Below are 24,417 nucleotides of genomic sequence, written 5' to 3' on the forward strand. Positions count from 1 at the left end.
ACCGCCCACACCACGGGGAGGCATTCCTTCTCGGTAGTTGAGTAGTTTTCCTCCGTACGAGAGAGTTCGGTTAGCGTAGGCGATTACTTTTTCGGAGCAGTATTGCCACTGTACCAGTACGGCACCCAGACCAACATTGCTCGCATCAGTGTGAAGTGCTGTAGGGGCATCTTGGTCGAAGTGCGCAAGAACAGGAGGCGTTTGCAGGCGTTGGCGTAGTTCGCTAAGTGCTACTTGCTCATTTTCCCCCCACAGAAAGGGAATATCGTCTCGTGTCAGGCGTGTTAGCGGCGCAGCAGTACATGGAAAATTCGCAGTAAAGTGTCGGTAATAGGCGCACGGCCCCAAGAAGCGCCTCACTGCCTTCTTGTCGGATGGTGTGGGGTGCTTTGCCACAGCGTATATTTTGGCTGGATCAGGTCGTACACCCTCGTGACTGACGACGTGACCGATGAAGCACAATTCACTGAAACCAAAATGACATTTATCGGGCTTTAACGTCAGGCCAGCCGAGCGTATGGCTTGGAGAACAGTGAGTAAACGGCTTAGGTGCTCCTCAAATGTAGCTGAGAACACTATGACGTCGTCTAGATAGACCAAGCATGTTTGCCAGTTCACACCTGAAGGTACGGTGTCCATTAGACGCTGAGAAATGGTAGGCGCTGAGCACAAACCGAAAGGAGGGACCTTAAATTCGTAAAGGCCGTCGGGGGTCACCAAGGCAGTTTTCTCACGATCTCTCTCATCGACATCGATCTGCCAATACCCGCTTCTTAGTTCCATTGATGAAAAATAACGTGCATGCCGCAGCCTGTCCAGCGAATCGTCGATGCGTGGCAGCGGATAGACGTCTTTCTTCGTGACCTGGTTTAACCTGCGGTAATCGATGCAAAATCGCAAACTGCCGTCTTTCTTTTTGACTAAGACCACGGGTGACGCCCATTGACTTTTCGAAGGCTGTATTACACCACCCTGGAGCATCTTCTCCACTTGCTTTTGAATCTCTTCGCGTTCCTTGGAGCTACACGGTAGGGATATTGTCGAATCGGCCGCGTAGTATCATCCGTGATGATACGGTGCTTGGTCATTGGTATTTGTGCGACCTTTGACACAGTCGAAAAGCAATCTTCGAACTGGTGTATCAGCTCCAATAGGCGCTGCCGCTCGGAAGGCGACAGGGTGAAGCTGACGTCGACAGACAGAGGAGTCGAGGGCGGGTCGGTCGTTGCTTGTAGAGCGAAACAATCTAACTTGGGCGATGTCGCAGTACGAAATTGCGGTAACCTTCTGGATGTGACGGCGTTCGTTGCTGAAGTTCGTGAGGAGCACGTCTGCATGCCCATGAGTCATGTCGAGTACGCCTCTAGCAATGGAAACGCCCTGCGTGAGCAATAGTGCAACGATTTGCTCCGCGATCTCATCCCCGTGGTAGGACTTCGTGCATGATACCGATACAAGGCGGCAGGATCGCGGCTGAATGGTCACATCGTCGGCGATTCGCAAACGCTCATGTTGCCCGTCATTCATCGTCTCGCCGTATGGGCTGGAAGAAAATGTCACTATACGTTCCGGAATGTTTATAACTGCGCCGTGATCTCGCAGAAAATCAACCTCCAAGATGAGGCCTTTGCAGCAGTCGGGGAGAATGACGAAAGTGGCAAAGAAGCTGGAATCCACCGCCGATGTGGATTCTGGCGGTGCATGTGCCCGTTGGTGTCATTAGCTGACCCCCGGCACTTCTGATGTGGGGCCCTGTCTTCGGCGTCTTCACTTTCCTAATTCGGTCGGCCAGCTCTTGCCGCATAATCGAGAAGTCTGCGCCAGTGTCAACAAGTGCGGTGATGTACACCGTATACAGATTTGGGCGCCACTCGCGTGTCTCCCCTCGCGTGATGCGCGTGCCGATTCCGGGAGAGGAGAGAGAGAATTTATGCAGATCCAACGCGTATTTTGGAATCTACACTGCGCTTATTTAATAAATTCATGCCAAGCCGTAGAAAAATCCGAGTATGAAACTCTCTGCATGACACCACCCCACTCGGCCAGCCACCGGAACGTTCTTATTCATCGGCGCCACGACACCGACGATAACACTGACGAAGTGTCACTCCAAAAGCTTTAATTTCCTCTCCTTCCATCTCTTATTTTGTTTATTTACGTAACGGCGAACTACGTAATAGTAAACAAACAAATAAACAAAAACTTTTCAAAGACAATGTTTTTCCGCTTTCTTCGCGTCTGTTCATCCCGCTCAGCTAGGCAGAGAGAGGCATGCGTTCTAAGACGGTAATTTCCTCACCTTCGTGCGCACGAGTCGATGTAGCATCACCACGGAGCGCTGTTCCTGGCCGCTGCTGCGCATAACAAGTTGGCACTTGAAACGTCGTCTCCGTTTGCTGAAAAAAAAAAAAGAAAAGGAGCGGATTAACCGTATCGGGTGCCGTTTTGTTTTGTGTGTGCATGGTGCCACTGCGAAAACAAATAATAAACACATTTCTTACTTTATAAAATGTACGACTCCTCACGCCCGTCACGATTCTTGCGGCTTCAACTTCTTTCTTTCCAATCGAACGTGACTGCTCGCGCGCTGTTCGGTAGTTTTTCACGCCAATTACAGCCACTAGCCGGACGAGTCAGAGTTGTGCAAATTTAAAAATCACGATTTACGACTACCTAATGTATTATTCTCCACATCGCGGATAAATATGAATCGCATAAAGTGATAAGACCACTGAGCCAAAAATGTAGCAGGCGACACGTGTGGCGCTACAAGCGTTAGCGACGTCGTTACTGTCGCATAGCACGTGCTCCGCGTGCTCACGAGATTTCGCTCCAGAGGGGAGGCAACTTCGATTTCCCTATTGAAATACATGTGAAACGCTGAAATTCTGCCACTAGGCAACGTCTCAACGGATCCGAATGCAAGTTATTGCATTTAAGATAGAACAATAAGTTCTAACGACTATAAGCAGCAGAATATTGCTGAGGGCTAATATTCGTTTTTTTAAAAAAACGCGGAAAATCGGGGTTTTTTTTTTTTTCACTTGAAGCACGAAGTTTGCAAAATTCGTAACTCTGCACCAAAAATAGATGTCGCAGGTCTATAAACTGCATCCGTTAGAGCGCCTAGAGAGGACTACTGTGGTGTATTAGTTTGCTGCTTACGTAGAACTGTTAGGTGGTTTATCATGGTTCCGTAAAATTCCTACTCACAAACTAGTGGTATGTTTCAGTCCATAACACCTCAATTTTCCTCGCTTTTCAAGTCCCAAGTGGTGCATTTTTACAGAATTGATACAATTTTTTAAGGGACGCTTTCATTGTCTTTTCCTTCGACTTTTACACTGACGCTGCGGTCGATGTCTTGCACGTCGCGTTGGGGGGTGGTCCAGAGCGCGTATATACATGGAACGAGCGTGGCAGAGAGGGAAGGCGACACGAGGAGCTCTTAAAAGCTTTTATCGACGGTCGTCACAATACCCTCTAGTGCTCCTTTGACGTCGCCACAATACCCTGCCGACGGCTGTAATTATGCGTGAACCCCCGCAAAAGCATTGCAGAAACTGCATCGTTTACCTTTGTACTAACGGGCACCTCTCTAGAGTGCAGGTAGATAGAATGGTAGAAAGAATCGAGTTAGAGAGAGGAGGCAGAGAATGTATGGAACCGACGCGGTCACGAAACGAGTGAATAGAGAGCTTTAGATAAGGGGACGCAAGCAGCTTGCGTCCCCTAATCTACAACTCTCTAGTAACAGCCTTGCCACACTTCTTTCGCCGCTCGCATACGTGGGGGGAGGGCGGAAGAGGTAAAAGGAGAGGTAAGAAGACAAGAAAACGCTAATACTTAACACGACAGCTGTTGCGGTCAAACTGGATAAGTTTGAGCTGAATATTCGTCACGGTACGTTCCTGTTATTTCCAGAAAAATAAACGCCGTGCGAATTTTTCAAGCAGACAACTGATGCGGGGCGTGCAGACGCAAAGCCGCTAATGCGGCTTTGTAGCGTCCGCTTCCGTAGCGTCTAGGCGACACTATGAAGCGGCCGCACGTCATATTAACGCTCCTATGCCCGCCACCGTAGCTTTGCGGCTATTGGGTTGCTCGGGGTCGCGGGTTCGATCCCCACCGCGGTAGCCGCATTTCTACGGGGCCCAAATACCAAAACGCTCATGTACTTAGATTTGGGGGCACATTAAATATACACAGGGAGTGAAAACTAATCCGGAGTCCGCCACCACGGTGCGCCTCATAATCATATTGTGGTTTTGGCCACATACAGCTCCGTTAGTCAAATAAAGTTTAGCACTTCTTCAATGAATGCGATGGGACATGTGAGGCAATGACAGTGCTAACCTTCTCGGACGTTATGAACAATGGCGCACAACAACGCCTCAAGCAAACACGTCTCGCTGTGTGTTCTGTGCACTACGCAGACAAACAGCAGTGGTGCACGCTGGAGCACTGCACGGGCCGGTTTTCAGACCTAGCCGCGAATCCGAATGCGTTTGCCCGCCCGAGCCCTGGCCAGTGATTTTAGACCTGCCCCGTACCCGGCTTGGTTCTCTTCGGCCCATTAGCCCTTGAATTCTGGGGTTTTACGTACCAAAACCACAATTTGAACCACGCCGTAGTCCTCCAAAGTGCCGAATAGCCACCGATCGCAAATCATCACATGATTGCCAGAGATTGTGCAGCACTGTTCTTATGTGCGCGCGATTGCTGCGCACCAGTCGGGTCGTGTCGACGAATTACGTGACGAGCTTCGGTAGGTGAGGCGTCCGGCTGGCGATGCGCTGGCGGCTGTTGCGCAAACCGCCTGCCTGACCAGGACTTACGCGGCTGCTGCGCATTTTGGGAGGCAAGTACCACCGCTGACGAACTGGCCGCCAACAGTGAGGGCTCCCGAGGAAGTTCCACACACTGACCCGGACTTGGTTCTCCCGCATCCACGACACGGCGTACTCAGGCGAGAGCACGAATTTTTGTTTGAATTTTTGTTTCTAACACCTATCGCTCCATCCACCGCGGGATAGGCGATGTCTCTCTGCGCCGCACGCGACACGGCATGACAGATCTTACTAATGAGAGACTCTCTTTTGAACGCCTTAAGGCAACGATCGAGAGCAACCCGCTAACTCGTTCAGCGCTATCAATTAATGTTGCAGAAAACGGCGTCCCCATAACATGATGGCCGCCCATAACCTGATTGCAGCTATTAATGCTCGTAATCCGACAGTCCAGCTCAGTCTTGAGTCGTGTAATGTGCGGGTATCTTTTAGGGAACGATCCGGCAACTTTACCCACGTACTTGCGGTTGATGCGGCCACTTTCCGCTCCATCATCGTCCTCGGTAGGCTAATGATTGGTTGGTCGACATCGGTCGCGGTGCGGGAGGATGTGCATATCCCAATCTGCACATATTGCTTCGCGTATGGGCACTCTAAACGCGCCTGCCCGCACAAGTCGGACCCCTCGAGGGTAGTATGCACGAAGTGTGGTGGGTCACACCTTGCAGAAAAATGTTCTGTTCGCATGGGGGACGCGGCGGTGTCGTGCGCCGAGTGCCGGCGGGTGGATAGAGCGTTGTCGCATCCGACGGTAGGTTCGACAAGCCCGGTATTGCTTGAACGCATCGCGCACATGCGCATGCGCATGCGCACGGATTATGGATAGGATTAGACATGTCACTTGGGGGCTGCGTGGAGGCTCTTCTTCTTTGCACTTCCTGCTGTCTGGTGCATCTGCCTGCTCTGCACCCGACGACAGTGTCTGTTTGCCACTGCGCGGCCCCTTTCCCTCTCTGGTGGGCGAGCGCGTACATCCAACCTCGTCAGTTCTTGCTCCTTATGTGTTGCTTTTATCCATCATTTCCAAATTTTATTCTTCACGTGTACTACTCTTTGCTTTCTTTCTTCTCGCTTTCTTCCTTTCTTCTCTCTTTTCTTTTTTGCCCCTCCTTTTCTATATCATTTTAAATTTGTTTATTTTCCTTTACTTCACTGCTTCTCACCTCCGTTCAACTAAACTTTCTAGTGATCTCTTCCCCTTTTTCGCGTAGTAACAAACATGGCTAACAACACACCAACTAAATTTCTGCAGGCGAATCTGGCGCTTTCAAAGCAACCAACAACGTTGTTGTCGGATTGTATTACGTTGCACCAAATTGATTTCATTATAATTTAAGAACCGTACACTCGCAGAAATTCCCTACCGCACCTTCCTCACACACATATTAAATTCGCTTCACCAGTTGATCCACGCCTGACTCTGTTAGCACCCAAAAATATATACCATATATTTCTAGCACATGCCCATTCTCTTTATGTCATTATCACCTGTGTTGCCACCTTCCGTATCTTTTGCAATTATTGCCGTTTACGCTCCCCCACGCGAACCACTTAAACCACTTTTTGATGAAAAACAGTTTCACTTGTTCCATATCACTCAACCATTCGTGGTTATGGCAGGTGATTGTAATGCAAATCACTTACTGTGGGGTCCTGTGGATGGCGATATCCGTGGCGCGCAGCTCGCACAATTTGCTGCCGCAAACAATCTAAAAAGCTTTAAATGACCAAAAGGACTTCTTGGGCAAGTGAGTGGGCTTGGTGGCTGTGCTACGATACAGTCCACTAAACTGCTGCTGTTTAATATGCAGGTGCTCATCATCGCACTGATCGGCGCAGCTCTGCCCGCTGCCATCTCGGCTGTCCCACACGCAACTTCAAACTGCCTGGAACCGTGCCTTGGCCGTGCCCCTGCTGTCTATGGGCGTCTTGCGCTGGAGTTTGAGGTATAGTAGCGGCGCCTGGTGGCGGCGCGTGAAACGTTATCTGGGTAGTACCAGCTTGGCTAGTATTGAGCCCTGGCTGTAGCGAAGCACGTTTCTAGCCCGAATTTTGCATCGATTCGCGCATTTTCTGCCCTGTTGCGAGTGCGAAAAAGCTCGTCGCTTCTCACAGACCACGCCGACCACGCTGCGAGCTCTCCGCAGCCTATAGTTTAACGAAAGCGGACACTCCGTGACACGTAATGCTGGAAGCAGAAGGAATCGGCGACGCCGATCCGGAGAGACCTAGCTCAGCCTCTAAAAAGCGTCACCGTCGTTACTTCTGCGTCGTGGGCTGCCATGAACAAGAAGGCCTGAATCCCAACATCAGATTCTACCGTTTTCCTTCAAAGCCTCAAGAAGCGGAGCGTCGGGCGAGCTGGAAAGCTGCAGTTCGTCGCGCTGGCTAAGCGAAACTTCGCGCCATGCTGACTGCTTCGCCTGTCTTGAAGCTTGCTTGATTATTTGCGTTCTAAAATTCGGTCTTTTGCACTGACCATCCCGACGGCAGACCGACATTGCAGTAGGCATGGCTGGTGGTTTACGATTCGAGACCGTTGAGCATGTTGAGGCAGCGCAGCAAGGTAGTATTGATTGCAGCACATCGATGTTCGAGCAGCTGTCATTAAAAGCTACATCAAGCGAGCAGCGCACGAGCTCGCGCTGCAGCGCGATTCGCACGTACGTTACTGCGAGCTCATGCATTGCATCATTTATTTGTCAGTTGCTAAAGGGACAGATGGCCGCTACTACACTGCAGGCATAACTACTTGTCTAGCGGCATGCAGTCAACAAAGATTGCAGGAGGCTCGCCGTTTCGCGGCATGTCGAAAGACTGCTGCCGACTGATCGTGTGCTCGAGCAGTTCGTATACATCGCGGCGTGCTGAAACACCGCTGCCGCCGTCGCGGCGCGTACCGTCGTGCGCTCGAGCAGTTCCGTACACATGATGTCTGCTTATCGTTCCTGTGAATTCATTTATAGCAAGAATTTCCTCCCTCGCGTTTGTGCGCCTGAATCTAGCAGCGTGCAAACCTTACCTGAAGTTCAACTTCGTATGTGACTCGCTTCACTTGCGATTGACACCGCGCTAAAACTTCGCCGCTTATTCCTTGAACGGCATTCACGTATTCGGCGTTGCATAATTTATTGCCTTTACGCAGCGTGCCACCCCTGAAAAAATCTTCGGCGCCCGATATTCGCTGCAAGCCGTGGTACAACGAAACCGAAAGTGGCGGGTCCATATTGTAAAGGTGCTTTCCGAAGCAGACGACTGAGCTTGGTACTACCCAGTTCAGGACAGAGGGCGCTTTTTAGCGCCATTTTCGCAGCGCCCCCTGGGCAATGCAAGAGCCCCATCGCCAAGTTACGCTAGCCCCCCTACCCCCCCCCCCCCCTTACGCTTCTACTAGCGCCTCCTGTGACGAGCGTGATCAGCCCTACCACCAGGGAGCTAGCTGCCTGCGTCAGCAACATCTGGCAGATCACCTATAAAAGACCAACGCCTTCACGCGCCAACCTTAGGGCTCGGTGGCTGTGCCACGATACAGTCCACTAAACTGCTGCTGTTTAATATGCAGGTTAATCAGTGTTATAGTCTTTACGCTAAGAAATCAAGCGACTATGTTTTGATACTGCTGCTGAGCCCCCAGTGTCTGTTTGCCATCGCAATGAATTCTATTCATGTTTCGCGCTCTTTGCTGCTACTGTCGGGCGACATAGAAACTAACCCCGGTTCTGACTCTAACGCTATACTAACTGAACTAAGGAAGCTGTCCGCAGGGCAATCGCAGTTAATTAACGAGATTAAAGGTTTAAAAAGCGAACTAGTCGAGACTAACAATTCGATTTCCGAACTAAACGGAAGAATGCATGCCGTCGAGAGCCACTGTCAACACATCGAGGACCTGCGCGCAGCGGCAGGTTGAAACATTTAAGACTTCTGCCGCCGTGACGACACGGGCAATCTCCGATATAGAAGCGCGCATCGATGACGCAGAAAACCGAGCCCGCCGCAACAACCTTGTCTTCTTCGGTATCCCCGACCCAAGTGCGTCTGAATCCGCCGCTCAGGCAGAGGAAAAAATCATTCGGCTTTGCGCAGACCAATTAAACATGACCGTGAATCCTGAGGAGATTGAACGTGCGCATCGTCTCGGCCGCCATTTTGATAACCGAAACCGTCCTATAATCGTAAAGTTCCTTTTTTATGAAACAAAAGAAAAAATTCTGTCTAACGGCCGCAAGTTGAAAGGGACTAACTATAGCATTCGCGAAGACTACTCTCGCACTGTGCAAAATGCCCGGAAACATCTTTTGGCTCTTGCGAGGACCAAGTCAGCTGCATTTTCATTACGCTACGAAACTCTGTTTATAGGATCTGCTAAGTACATGTACGACGAAACTACAAAATGTGTAAAAGAAATCCAATAGTAATCGCTGCATCACCGTCATCCAACACACCGTTCGACAACGGCAACCCGCCCTAACAGTACTATTTCAGCAATATATTCTAACATACGTAGCTTCCTTTCCAAACTTGACGTTGTATCTAATCTGGTTTTATCATCTGGATGTAACTTGTTGATACTTACCGAAACCTGGCTAACCGCTGACGTATCCGACGCGGAGGTCTTGGATGACCTACCCGGTTTCCATGTTTTCCGTAACGATCGCCAGTACTCTAGAGGCGGCGGGGTGCTCATCGCCGTTAGTAATACGATGCTCCCCTCCGTTGTTCACAACCCAAGTGACCTTGAAATATTACGGCTACTCTTTCGTGCAACTCCGCAAGCTATTTTACTTGGCGTTTGCTACCGCCCCCAGCGAGCTGACACTAGCTTCACTGACAAGCTCAACCGCGTCCTAGATGTACTAATGAAAAAATACACTAACGCTCAGATTTTGCTCTTTGGAGACTTTAATTTCCCTAATATCAATTGGGATAGCTATCCACCTTCGTCACATAGTACAACCGAAAATGATTTCCTCAAAGTCTAGTTTAATTTCAACTTGACCCAGCTAGTCTTAGAACCAACACGCGTAGCGAATGCTCGGGCAACATTTTAGATCTCATACTAACTAACAATCCGTCTAGCCTATCTTCGGTATCTTATCTCCCGGCAATTAGCGACCATAAAGTAATCCACACTGTCTTTAACTTTACCTTTCCAAAACGAGAATCATGGTATAAAATAATACGCCTATACGACAAAGGCAGCTACGAAGCCATTAACAATGAACTTATGTCCTTCTATCCCACTTTCAGTGATGACTTCCGCAACCGCACACTTCAAGCAAATTGGTCGATCTTCCAACAAAAAATCACCGACCTTGCTAATAACCACATTCCAGTTGTTTCAGTACCGACTAACAGCAATAAACCTTGGTTCACAAAAAAATTAACTTTAGAAAACAGGGGGAGAAAAATACGATTTTTCCGGTCGGCAAAGAAAACCAATTGTGCTGTGGCCTGGGACAAATATTACGAGGCAGAGAAAGTTTATCTCTCAGCTATACGCCGCGAAAAACACTCCTTTTTCCATGACACGTTGCCTCGTGTACTAAGCACTAACCCCCAGAAATTCTGGCAATTTCTAAACCCCAAGCCACCGGATGCTATCACTATCGCCGACCATAACGATATAGTAATCCCCGAAGAAGAGTGCATGTGCCGATGCATTTAACCGCGCGTTTTCATCATTATTCACCACTGGACCTGACGCTCTGTTACCTATACCACCGTCACCTGTGCAATCTGTTATGTCACCCATCGAATTCACTGAACATGGCATAACGGCAATAATTGAAAAGCTAAACCTCTCATCGTCATCGGGGGCGGATGGCATCAACTCTAAACTGTTAAAAAAATACTAAACTCATCTGCGCATCGTACTTTAGATTAATCTTCTCACAGTCTTTAACCTCCTGTAGCATCCCCGTCACCTGGAAGAAAAGGCAGGTCGTTCCAATCTACAAATCAGGTAATAAAAACTCGCCTCTTAACTACAGACCGATTTCCCTAACCAGCGTACCCTGCAAGATAATGGAGCAGGTCATTTTCACCCAAATTATGCACTTCCTTGACACAAACAACTTCTTTCACCCATCCCAACATGGTTTTCCTAAGGGCCTCTCGTGCGAAACGCAACTTGCTATGTTCGTCCATGATTTACACGTTAATCTCGATGCTAACACCCAAATCGATGCCATTTTTCTGGATTATGCTAAAGCATTTGATAAGTTACCTCACCAACGCCTAATACTCAAGCTCTCCCAGCTGAACCTGCACCCTACCATCTTAAATTGGGTTATTGAATTTCTCACTAACCGATCACAGTCAGTGCATGTCAACAATCGCACCTCCGCACCCCTCCCCGTAACATCTGGCGTCCCACAAGGTAGCGTTCTAGGCCCCCTACTTTTTCTTATTTATATTAACGACCTTCCCCTTAATGTTTACTCTCAAATCCGTATGTTCGCTGACGATTGTGTCATCTACCGCACAATTACTAACGACTCTGACCACAGTATTTTACAAGATGACCTTAACAAAGTGCAAGACTGGTGCAACGACTGATTAATGACCCTAAACGCCAATAAATGTAATGTGCTTCACTCGATCGCCGCCATCAGCCCTTATACTTACCGTATAATATTACTAATACTACCTTAGAAAAAGTGGACACATTTAAATACCTCGGCGTCACCCTTTCATACGACTTAGACTGGTCTGCTCATGTAACGCGCATTACTGCCTCCGCTAACAAAACACTGGGATTCCTAGAACGCCATCTGCGTCATGCACCGCAACACGTCAAACTACTAGCACTCAAGGCGCTCGTACGTCCTAAAATTGAATACGCATCCCCCATCTAGTCACCACATCAAACTTACCTTATCAATGCACTTGAAAGAATTCAGAACCGTGCTGCAAGGTTCATTCATTCTTCGTATTCTTACAACACTAGCGTGTCACAACTAAAAGCACAGTCCGCCTTAAAAACCCTATCATCCCGGCGTCGCATTGAATCGTTAATCCTCTTTCACAACTTTTATTACAGTTCGTTCCATCATGCACCATATGTGTTGGCCCCACCCCCTCGCCATTCCCTGCGTACAGGGCATTCCTTGCAAGTAAGCCGTCCACGCAGCCGAACTACAACCTTCTCTGCATCCTTCTTTTGCCGATCATCAACCGACTGGAACGGCCTGCCCGCCCCGTCACATAACCGAAATCACCTGTTCAACGACGTTTGCTGATAAGCTTAATACTGATATTCTTCATTGAACTCATGTGGCCACTAATTAAAATGAACATTTGTAAACCCCACCCCTTATGTAATACCCCCATTGAGGGGTCTTTAAGGGAATAAAAGTGAAGTGAAGTTGGTGCTTAGATTTCCTAGGTATACTTTGTGGCGCAAAATACATTTCTTGAAAAGGGACAGAAGAAAGGAAGGATTGGCGCTCCACTGTCTTCCTTTCTACTGTCCCTTTTCAAGAAATGTATTTCGCGCCACAAAGTATACCTAGGAAAACTTTAAATGACCCACTCTCGCCGCCTACTTTCCAATCGCACTTCTTTTTCTATAAGTGTTTTCGAATTTTTTTAAGGTTAAGCGCGTTGGTTTGCAGTTAGTGCACAATTTGCACTGAGAAGCGTTCGTAGTTCCATTAGCGCGTGTCCTGTGCGGACGGAGGGAAGCAGATGGTTTATGACTGGGTTGCTCGGGCATGTTGAGGCGGCCGTATTCTGACTTCTATAGTACGCGTGCGCCGAACGAGTTATTAGCAGACGCAATTTGTTTAAAGGGTTCTGCGGAGTGCATAAGTTACGCAAGTTTAATTATTCGTTTAAGTTACGTGTCCTGTATGGACTAGAGAACGACACGTGAGTAAGCTTGATCGAACGTTTGCGTGCGACGCAAGCACGTGTTCGGAATAGGGACCACAAAGCTAGCGCGATTGTGATTACGTGCCTGCGGAGTTGACCAGACTGTTCAGTGGCACCAGTACGTGCGATACGTACGTGCCACTGCGATAGGGTAAGAACAGGCTGTTCGTGAAGTTAGGCTGCTTAAGTTATGTTTGGGTATTGGTATTTGAGAGACTTCGGTTTAGTTCTGCGTAAACCTTTACTCTTGTGCAGCGCCACGGTCGGGTTTGGTCGAACTCGAGGGGAACGTCAACGCTCGCTTTGGCGGCACGAAATTTTGGGGCAAAATTTGGGGTTCCCAGTTGAGTGGCTTGCATTGAAATTTTGATAGGAAGCCTAGTAGGTTAACAGCTGATTCCAGGCGCTTGAACGCTGAACGGTATTGTGTTGCCGGGATCAACTCTTCTGTGGCCGTTGTTGTGAGATGGTTGCAGGCATTCCAAGTGCGCAGGGGTTGCAGAGAGCAAAGCCATATTCTTGCTCGCCAGCCATTCTCTTCCTGCCCAGCGGTTGTCAGCACTGGTCAGTCGAGATTTTCCGGGCCATGGAGGAGCTGTTAGGAATGGCCTGCCGAGGTGGCAACATGCAAGTTTTCTCAGCCAGGTGCAGCTGCGAGCGTTGCGAGCTTCCCCCAAGAGGACCATGGAAGCGTATCACAATTGCTGCGGTGACTCATTTCGTAGGGACCTCGAGGTGCCGCTTCAACACCCCCCCGGCGCCGTTGTGACTAAACGCGATCGGCGCACCAACTATTGTTACTGAACCCGCCACCGCCGAGATGGTCTCTCTGCAGCAAGAAGAGCTTCCCTAACAAAAGGGTGCTTTGCGGTACGTGGGCCCCAGGATTCGTCACAGTCTGCTGACACACGTGGCGACTACAGGACGCAAGACAATGGACAACCGGCGGCCACGCTGCGGGGGTCAGCTCGGGGAATAAGACGCGCCTTTCAAGACTCAAGATAATGGACAACCGGCGCGTCGACTGCGTTGTCGTTTGACGCTGTGAATCGGCGGTGAACTGCCGTTTTTCCTTCACCTAGGGATCTAGGGAGAACGGAGTGTTTATAAGCGGCGGTTTCTCGGCTGCTAGGTGTGCTCGTCTGTGTGCTCGTCATCGTGCTCGTCAATGTATTCGTCATCGTGCTCGTAAGCTGTGTGCTGTATGCTCGTCTTGCGGGCCCCATTTGGGAGCCACGCTAGACTGTCGAATGTATCTCATTTAAAATGTAAATACTGTAAATAAACCCTGTAAGCCTAGTTCCTCCCAAGTTCCTCTCTACGACCTACAACTCCTACAAATGGTGGCAGCGGTGAGATCGTCCGACAACTCTTACAATGAATGTACTGCTCGGTAACTGTTGCCGTGCGCCGGATTCTGATTTTTCCTTCCTAACTGCATTACATGACAGTATTAATGAGGTAATTGGTCTGTTTCAGGCAGATATAATGTATCTATTCGGAGATTTCAACCTTCCTTTTGATTGACTGGATTACTTTATACTCATCGTGTCATATGTGCACAAGCTTTATTTCCTTAACATTAGATTTTAACCTGTTTCAAGTGTTTAATCAACCGACTCGTAATTCCAATATTTTGGATGTCATTTTAACACCTCCATAAGCTGTCACACATATAACTTACTTAGATGGATTCAGTGATCACCAGCTACTCCAAATGACCATCGATATTCCGTGCGCGTCCACCAGTTTCACAGCTAAGCAAATTGGAGACTACAATAAAGGTAATTATAGTATCATTAACTCAGAACTAGACAACTTTTTATTGGTGTATTGGAGCCATCCTTTTACAGCAGATCTGTCAATGAAAATTGGGTTCTATTATGAGATAAGTTGTCTGCATTAATTGAAAAGCACACCCTCTTGTTACTATAACTAACAATAATTCCAACCCATGGTTTACTAAATCTCTTCACAGAATGAGAAACAAGAAAAGCGCCTATATGAAACCGCGAAGCGCTTACAAACAACGTTGGCTTGGGGTAAATTCAAAAGCTATCTAAAAGAGTACTGCACAGCTTTATTGATCGCCAAGGATAAATATTTCTCAAAAGACCTACCACGAATCCTTACAAGCAATCCAAGAAAATTCTGGAACATAGTTAACCCTAGTAATAAGTGCAGTAATATCCATTGCAGGATAAAAACAACTCACCTATTCCTGACAGTCAATGTCCGACAGCATTCAGCTCATTTTTCACATCCGTCTTTACAAGAGAAGGTAGTTCTAACATTCCTTTCGTACCCGATTTTGATTTCCAGTACATGGCTCCCATCACTATCACATTTAAAGGCGTAGTCGATCTTATAGATAACCTTAAGATGTCTTCATCCTCTGGCATAGGTGGTATAAATTCTAAAATACTACAAAACACAATACTAGTATCGAGCAATATTCTGCTACACCTATTTAACCAATCCGTTACAACTGTTATGCTTCCTACAGACTGGAAGATAGCAAAAGTAGCGCCTGTCTTTAAGAAAGGTAACACGAGTTCTTGTGAAAATTACCGTCCTATATCAGTAACGTGCATTTGCTGCAAAATGTTAGAACATATTATCGCTTCCCATACATATTGTCATCTTGAATATAATTACTTTTTTTACCCGAAACAGCATGGTTTTCGAAAAGGATTTTCTTGAGAAACCCAACTACTAGAATTCACGTCAGACTTACACTTCGATATGAACTGTAATAAACAAGTTGACTGCATCAATTTGGACTTCTCGTAAGCATTCGATTGTGTAGCCCATAGTCGCCTGATATCAAAGCTCTCTGCAATTAAACTTGACTCGCTAACCCTATCATATATTCGTAATTTTCTTTCTAATCGTTAACATTTCAATGTTGATAACTTTTCTTTGCCCTGTCTGACGTGAACTCCGGTGTACCTCAAGGCAGTGTACTCGGACCTCTTCTGTTTTTAATTTACATTAACGACTTACGGAACAATATATCCTCTTCTGTACGATTATTTGCTGACGACTGCATTGCATACCGTTCGATTAACTGTTCTGCTGACCACGCGGCACTTCTAAATGATCTTGCACGTATCAGTGATTGGTGTGTTACGCGACTCATGTCCCTAAACGTGTCGAAGTGCAAATTAGTTTCCTTTTCTCAAAAAACTTTCAACTCTAACTTTTCTTATCCTTTGGATTCTAACATCATTGACCACACCACAGAATATAAGTACGTAGGAGTGTTCCTTACGCACAATCTTTCATGGACTAATCACATCAGCTCCATTTCGGCTAACGCCTCCAGATCATTAGGATTTCTGCGCCGCAACTTAAGAACTGCGTCTTCACCACTAAGAAAACTAGCTTACATAACTATTGTACGGGCACAAATTAAATACGCCTCTTTTATATGGTCTCCTCATCAAAAATACCTCATCGAACTCATGGAGAGCATCCAGAATAGAGCGAGCCGTTTCATTAAAAAAATTATAGTAACCAGTCAAGTGTAACCCAAACAAAAGTCGAACAAAAGCCATAATATTTCCCTTCTATTAATATTTTATAGATTCATTCACACAATTGTCCTAACCTTATCAAACCTGAAAAAAGCATCCTCGATGTCACAAAGCTCAGATCACTAAGATCACAAAGATGTCACAAAGATCAGTTCAGCTTTTAATTTTTCAGGTGTGCACCGTGCGGTCCGTTTATGGAACGCTCTACCAGATAACATCGCTAGCCAATCTAAACACAGTGCTTTTCGTAATCTTCTAATCGATCAATATGCCGTTTCAACCGTTTAACACGTCTTGCCTTCTTTTAATTTCGTTTTTGCATTTTTCTACAAGTTAATAAAAGAATTTCAGTGATCCTAGTTTTTTTGCTATACTTATTACTGTATACGTGCAAAAACGTTTATAATGTTATTATGCTATTATGTTATTGTGTTTACTGTTTATTGTTATTGCTCTACATACTGTATTTGCTAATGTCGTATTAATTTTCCATGTTGCGTGAATATTCCTTTCATTGTACTGATGCTTTTTCACCCGGTTCCATACTAATATGTTACCGTATTCCCCCCCCATACACAATGCCTTCTCGAAGGCCTGTAAGGTAGATGTAAATAACTAAAATAAAAAAATAGCCGGAAGCAAATCGATTTCCTAAACCTTTGGCAATCTCTTCTAAGGAGGCGCTCATTTTTTGCGGGGTCAAAACGGTTGACTAATGTTAACAGCGTTGGTAGCACCTCCCTAGCTCGAAGAAATGCGAACAGAGCACGCTTGGTTTTTTTTTTGCTTTTTTTATTTTGGTCGATAATCTTAATGCCCAATATCATATTCTTCTTTGGCTCGGTTAGCGGTACGCTTAAATCCACCAGCGGGAAACTGATTATTTCTCCAGTTTATCGAGCATTGAATACAAAGAAGCATTTTCCAAGCGGCCTTTTTCTTCTTTTTCTACATGATATAGTCACGCGCACACTCGGATCATTACACCAATGACAGGCGCTGTTTTCAGCCGAAGGGATGAATGGATGGATGAATAACTTTATTGAGGTCCCTTGGTGCGCGCGATTAGTGCGCAGCGGGCCGCTCCCACGTCGGGACAGAGAGGTCGTGCCCCTCCGCCGCGTCGCGGGCCCGTTGGACAGCCCAGAGCTGTGCTTCAAGGTCCGAGCTGCGTAGAGCTCGGTCCCACTCTTCCTTGTTGGTCTTGGCCTCCGGCGCCAGGGGGCAACCCCGGAGCATGTGAGCAAGGCTAGCTATATCTTTACAATAGCGACACGCATTGTGAGGGTGCCCTTCCGGAAAGATGTTGTGCAGGAAGGCCGGGCATGGGTAGGTGCCCATTTGAAGCTGCCTGTACGTGACTTCTTGTGTTTTATTGAGTGCTTTGTGCGGTAGCGCCATGTTCTCTTGTCTAACGTATAGTGCTGGTTGAGATCGTGGTAAGTGACGAGGGGCTCGCGCTCGCTCCCCAATCCTGCCGAGAGGGAGTCCGGGCTCGCACGGTGAGTTAGGTCTCGTGCGGCCTCGTGTGCCGTCTCGTTGAGGTTAGGGAGCGGCCCCTCCGATGGTCTCATGTGTGCCGGAAACCAATTGATGTAGTCCGGGGTGAGGTGATGAGTACCAAGTATTCTGCCGATGGTCGGGGATATGCTCCCTGTCCCGAAGGACAGAATTGCCCTCTTGGAGTCGCAGTATACCAAGCTTTTACAGTCCTCTAGGAGTGCAAGGCTGATGGCCGCCAGCTCGGCCACCTCAGGACTATCAGTGCGGACCGTGCATGCGTTGATGGCCGTGTCATCTTTGTTGACCACCGCTGCTACATAGGCTCGTCTGCCAGGATATTTGGCTGCGTCCGTAAAGCAGCATGCTGTCTCGGAGGCGGCTGCCTGTCGGAGGAGTGCTTTGGCTCGAGCAAGTCTTATGTCGATGTTGTGCTCGTGGTTAATATTCCTGGGCAGGGGGGCTGCCCTGATCTTTTTCCTCTGGTCGGGTGTTAGTCCATGGCTGCTACACTCGATCTCCCGAGGAGCGATGCCGATTTCTCGTAGGATCCATCTGGCCGCAGGTGTGGTGGACAGCCTGGCGATCTGTGCCCGTTCCTGTGCCTACGCAATCTCGCTCAGCGTGCGGTACAGCGTGTAGTACGTGTGGCGCGTGTGGTACATGCCTAATGCGTCCAGTGCCTCTGTGCTCGTGTGCACGGGTAGACCCATGGCACTCTTGGCGACCTTACGCAGGAGTGTTTCTAGCTTGTCTCTCTCCACTTTGGTCCAATTGTGCATGGCTGCGATGTACACAAAGTGATTTGTTACGAAGGCCTGTGCCAGTCTAAGTAGGTTGTCCTCCTTGAGCCCGTGATGCCGGTTGGCCACTCGTCTCAGTAGGCGTGTGGCCTACCCATACGTCCGCCTGTACACCGCTGAAGGCAACATGATTCCGGTGGTCGGTTACGTCAAAATGTTGGCAATGACAGTAGAGGCGAATGGCTCGAACACCATCGCAGTCGCTACGCTCACCACGAAAGCCGAAGGGACGACAAATTCAGAATTGCTCCCGGTGTCGCATTTCTTAGCACGGGTGCGCGGGAGCATATGCGCGCGCGCCTCAGTTTCTTCTACGCCAAAGACGCACGATTGAAAACAGCTCCACGAAATCTTTGCTTCACGTAGATTCCAAGATGTTCGTTGGATTAGCTCAATTTCTTTTTCTCCACCCGATTCGACAGCTCTATTTTTCTGCCATTCTGCGCATTTCCGACGTTATTGTAGTGGCCCATGGAACAAGCTCGTGTTATCCTTATCATCTTTGTCTTTAATATAGGTAAGGTTCGTCCTGCTTTCACGCCATCCGGTCGCTTCTCTGTGGACACGCTGTCCTATCTAGCGCCGCCGCCGCAACATCCGCGTGTGGTGCGTGTGTGAATATATATTTAGATAAGATTATCTGAATGTATGCGACGCGGCTTTGGTTCTGTCCAGCACCTGTTAAATTTTAGCCCTTTGTAGGCCAATGGCCATGGGACGTATACTTACCACTTTATTATGTGCGCGAAAACTCTTCTCAGCAGTAAAGGGACGCCTTTACCTCATTTGTTTGGTGCTACCTTATATCTAAAGGTTTTTAACGCTTCGTGCGACAACAGCTTTGGGAATGGGTACTAACTGGCGACAAGCGTGCAAAATCTAGAAAATTTGTTTTTCGTAGGTGGAACGCTTCTGAATGTAGCCCACCTTTACTCGCGAGAAAAAGATGTTCTCAAGGTGCCCGATAAGTTGTTCCGCATTCGCGCATTTGAATTGACGCCTTCGGATCACAATTAATGTCGATTTTTATATCTTGAGGTTATGACTAGTCCACAAAACTTGCCCTTGTGAATGCGTGTGCGAAAGCATGCACGTGCAAAGAAAAAAAGGCGCCTATGCCTTTGGTGTTTGATGCTCTGGCAACAAAAAAAAATTGCGCGAAAACATTTTGTTTTTGGCCTCCACTGTGTCACTTTGTCGTGCTTCGGTTCCTTTCTATGAGGGAAGTGGTAACATAATTTTTCACTGAGACCCTCGAAGGTCAGTGGGACAAATGAGTCCCACTTTTCGAGAAAGCTACGTAGTGTCAGTGTGACAAATACGTCCCACTTAAAAAAAAATTAAACGGCTTGTTGTACAGAAGTGTAACTAGTTGCAAACTCCTTCTAAACACCTCATTTACTTATACCACACAAAAATATGTCAGGAGTTTCAGTTTACGAGGGAAGTAGTCAGAAATAAGTTTGCATTGAGACCCTCGAGGGTCAATGGGACACATGCGTCCCTCTTTTTGGAAGACCATTTAGTATCAGTGGGGCAAATACATCCCACATTTTCAAAATGAATGTCTTGGTGAAGGCAAGAGAAATTTGTTGTAAATTGTTTCTAAATAAGTGATTTATTCATACCAAGCGAAAAAAATTTCATGCATTTTGCAGAAAATACACGCCGTCCTCCTCAAAGGGTAAAGGACTTTTTTTGCTAATGAAGAGCGGCGCATACCAAGCGACCAAAGTTTTTCTGTTAAAGGAGTTCATTGATGAGCAGCACATAACGACTGACATAAGTTGGCGTCCACTGTTAGGGTTGGAATCTGGCACCACGTGCAGAAATGAATTTCATCCGACCATCTTCGTCGAAATGAGGCTTGACTTCTGCGATGGTTGGCGTCCCGCACCACGTGCAGAAAGTACTTTTCTCTCACGCGACCTTGTTCGTCGAAATGAGGCGTGACTTCTGCGATGGTTGGCGTCCCGCACCACGTGCAGAAAACTTTCTTTCACCCGACCTTCTTCCACCAGGCCTCGTAGAAATGAACCGTGACTTCCTAATTCGCCATGACCATTTCGAGTGTCTGCCGGTCTGGCGGAAGCCCCGCAGTGTACAGGCCTCTTTTGTGTGTGTTTTTGTGTGTGTGTGTGTTTGTGTGCGTGCGTGTGTGTGTGTGTGTGTGTGTGTGTGTGTGCGAGTTTAGAGAGACCATTTCCTCGAACAAACTACAGGAGAACTTCCACGAACCCGCAACGCGTAAAAGAGACGGACAGGCGTCTACAATTCCAGAAGGCGGGACGACCTCCTCCTTGCAGCAGACTCGGTATAACGAGAGGAGGAGGGGCCCTCTTTCTGTGCCGGTCACGTGACGTCGACAGAAGCAAGATCCCTCCCACGATTGTAGAGAGCCTATTTAAGGGGCTCCGAAATCTACTTTTGGTCACTTCATGCTCTTCTCATTTTCTTTCATCTACCTTTGAATAAACCGTGCGAGTTTCGCACTAAAAATCGTCTCGCCCTTGCTTGGTCGCCATGGTCTACCGGATGCCTGCAGCCCGCCGACTACGCCACGCTACCCAATAAGGAACGTCGGTCGAGCTTCGATAGGCAGACGCCGCTACTACTCGGCAGCAGTACGATACGCTACACTGGATACGCAACAAACTGATTGGCAGCGATTGGGATACGGAACCCTGGAGACCCCAACTTGGACGACAACTACGAGATCGTAGCCTCTTCGTCCTGGTGACAACGTTCGGAAGGAAGGTGTCTGGATTCATGACTGCATATGGCGAGTGCGCGGCTTTCCTTCACTGAGATATCACTTGGCTTTACGCATTTTTGGAAAGTACAGTGCAGTTATTTTTCTTTAACCGTTGACGGAAGGTTTGCGTACCTCAAAGTTGTTATAGAGTGAAGAGCTAGCAGCACTAAGGGCAGCCATGAACTTGAAGGCACTTAAGAATCCGGAATTGTTGAGCTTGGACAAAGAGTTGGGCCTCCAAATTGCCGAATCAAAGAGAAAGCCGGAGATCATAGAGGCGATCGAAGCGATCGGGGCAGACGACGATGAACTGAAGAAATCCTAGAGAGCATTGCTGAGAAAGAGGAAGAGCGTAAGCATCTAGAGAAAGAGGAAAAAGAGCTTAAGCGCCTAGAGGAAAAAAAAGAGCGCGAGCGGGCAGCACGTGAGGTCAAAGAAGAGCGCGACCGTGTTGCACGCGACGCACTCGAAATGAAGCGCCTAGAGATTGAACTCCTCAAAGCTCAAAATACTGGAAGAGCTAACGCGAAAGCGAGCGCAGAATGACAGACTTGATGGCACCCTGCGCAGTAGGAGGGGACATAGGTCTTTTTCTGGTACAGTTTGAGCGCACGCGTGAGAAGGCAAAATTCGCGAGAAACACGTGGCCGCAACGCTTGCTTACGTTACTGCCACGTGAGGTAGCTGATACCATCGCCCGCATGGGGAAAGAAGTAGAGGACTTCGATTAAGTCAAAGCGAATCTGCTTAAAAAGTATAGATTATCAGCGGAAGCATTCAGGCGAAAATTCAGGGAAGTCGAGAAGACCAAAAGCGAGTCATACTCAGATTTTGCATACACCTTGGAGGTAAACCTGAAGGAATGGCTCAGAGAAGAGGGTGCACTCGGCGACGCCGAAAAGACAATGCAGTGCGTTGCATTAGAACAGTTCTACCACCGGCTGCCAGTAAACATCCAGCATTGGGTTCAGGATAGGCCAGGCGTAAACACTATCACGAGAGCGGCCGATCTCGCTGAGGAGTACGTAACTCACCGTGCGGACGAAAGCAACGAAGCTTCTAACAAGGAGATGAATAAATACAGACCCGACAAGCCAAAACGATGGTCAAAGTCGAGTCGGTATAGAACAATGGAAAGGTCAGATTCGATGAAAACTAGTGACGAGGAAAGCGAGGGAGAAAAGGAACCACCCGAACGGAGCGCAGAAAGGCAGAAGGAAAAAACTTTCGAGGCCAAGAAACCAGTAGTTTGCTACAACTGCCAGCAAACGGGGCATATCTCCGTGGGGTGCAGAAATCCCAAACTAGTATTGATGTCACTAAATAGTAACGTAGAAAGTGTGAACTTGCTAGAACCATACATTCGAGACCTCGTGGTAAACGGCAAACCGTGTAGAGTGCTTCGCGACTCGGCAGCCACAATGGACGTAGTGCATCCGTCGTACGTAGAGGCAGGCCAGTTCACGGGGGAATGTGCTTCGATAAGGCAAGCCGTAGAGGCCTCCAGTGTTTGTCTCCCGGTGGCCAAAATTCGTATTGAAGGCCCTTTCGGAGTACTGGACACTGAAGCCGCCGTCTCGGCACATCTTCCGCCGCAGTATCCGTATTTGTTTTCTAACAAATCAGAGGAATTGCTACGACGCTAGGGAATCGGGTTTAGTGAGGGAACAGTGCAAACCCTAACTCGTTCCAAGCTAAGGGAGCTCGCGGCCAAGGCAGTGTACGAATGTCCAGTGGGGGAGGAAACAAGTTTGGCGAAGGGTTCGTCAACCAGCACCAAATAGGACAGCCCTATAGGGGATAATGCGGAAAGTGCACCAGCTAAGGAAAAGGTCAGGAAAGCAGCGGAGCCGGAAATGTCTCGCGAGGCAGAATGCAGAAAGTTATTGAACGTAAGCCCTGCCACAATGATCGCTGAGCAGGAAATGCGTAAGCCACAAAGCAATGCTGAGCATTACTATGACAGGACTGCTCGCACGCGACGCTTTGAAATTGGGGAAAAGGTAATGATCCTGAAACCCTCGTTGAATAACCAACCTAAGGAGATGCCTGTCGACTTTCCAGAGTTAACAGCAGTGACTGAGGCAAAAGACATTCACGAGACCGTTGACAAGTTAGTAGAACAGGCGGAGTTGAATCCCAATCAAAGGACCGAACTGAGGGAACTCATTTTTGAATTTAAAGACGTATTTTCATGAAAGAGCGTAGGTTAGGGCGTGTTGGTTCATAACTGAGGTTTTTTAGCGCACGAAAACGGACGAAGGACAGTGGCAAGACGCGCTGTGTTCGCGGACATAGACGCGGACATAGCGCTGTGTCCGCGTCTTGCCACTGTCCTTCGTCCCTTTTCGTGCGCTAAAAAACCTCAACCTCACGTATTTTCAGACACACCGTGCAGGACCACTGCGATCGTTCACGATATCGAGTTAACCTCGTCGGACCAAGTTCGTTCGAAAGCTTATCGTGTTTCGCCTCGTTAACATGAAGTCATGACCGCTGAAATAAACAAGATGTTAGAGCTAGGTGTAATCGAGCCAGGAGAGAGTGATTATACCTCGCCTCTTATCTTGGTTGAGGTCCCAGGAAAGGAGCCGCGACCATGTATCGACTACCGCGCAGGCTCAATTTAATCACGAAGGACCAGACTTATCCAATACCGCATATCGAGGAAAGGCTTGAGAAAGTGAGCAGTGCTAATTTCATCTCTACGCTCGATTTAGTCAGAGGGTACTGGCAGGTTCTGTTGACCGAGAGGGTAAGAAGGCTTGCGGCGTTTATTTCCCCGATGGGAACCTTTCGTCCGAAAGTCCTGAGCTTTGGATTGAAGAATGCGCCGTATTAATTGCTTCTCTAGCCTTGTGGATCAGGTGCTACGAGGAATGGAGGACTTCGCACTTCCGTATCTCGATGACATAGCAATATTTTATTCATCCTGGGCGGACCATATGCAACACCTGCGAACCGTGCTCTGTCGTCTGCGAGAGGCCAACTCAACTGTTAAGGCTCCCAAATGCCAATTAGGGCGCGCGGAAGTAGCTTATCTAGGTCATGTAATAGGGCAAGGTCATCATCGGCCTTCCGACGTTAAACTG

At 48.0% G+C, this 24,417-nt stretch overlaps 1 long non-coding RNA gene across 1 annotated transcript in view; it reads right to left on the minus strand.

The window, feature by feature from the left end:
* Positions 1-2,572, minus strand: part of LOC142577838 (uncharacterized) — a 34,344-nt gene extending 31,772 nt beyond the window's left edge. The window contains exons 1-2 of the long non-coding RNA XR_012827075.1: positions 2,502-2,572; positions 2,300-2,396 (exon numbers count right to left, since the gene is read on the minus strand). This is a non-coding gene — a long non-coding RNA (uncharacterized LOC142577838). The remainder of the gene's footprint in view (positions 1-2,299; positions 2,397-2,501) is intronic.
* Between the last annotated feature and the right edge of the window lie 21,845 nt (positions 2,573-24,417).

This window comes from Dermacentor variabilis, chromosome 1 (genome assembly GCF_050947875.1).
Source record: "Dermacentor variabilis isolate Ectoservices chromosome 1, ASM5094787v1, whole genome shotgun sequence".
Lineage (NCBI taxonomy): Eukaryota > Metazoa > Arthropoda > Arachnida > Ixodida > Ixodidae > Dermacentor > Dermacentor variabilis.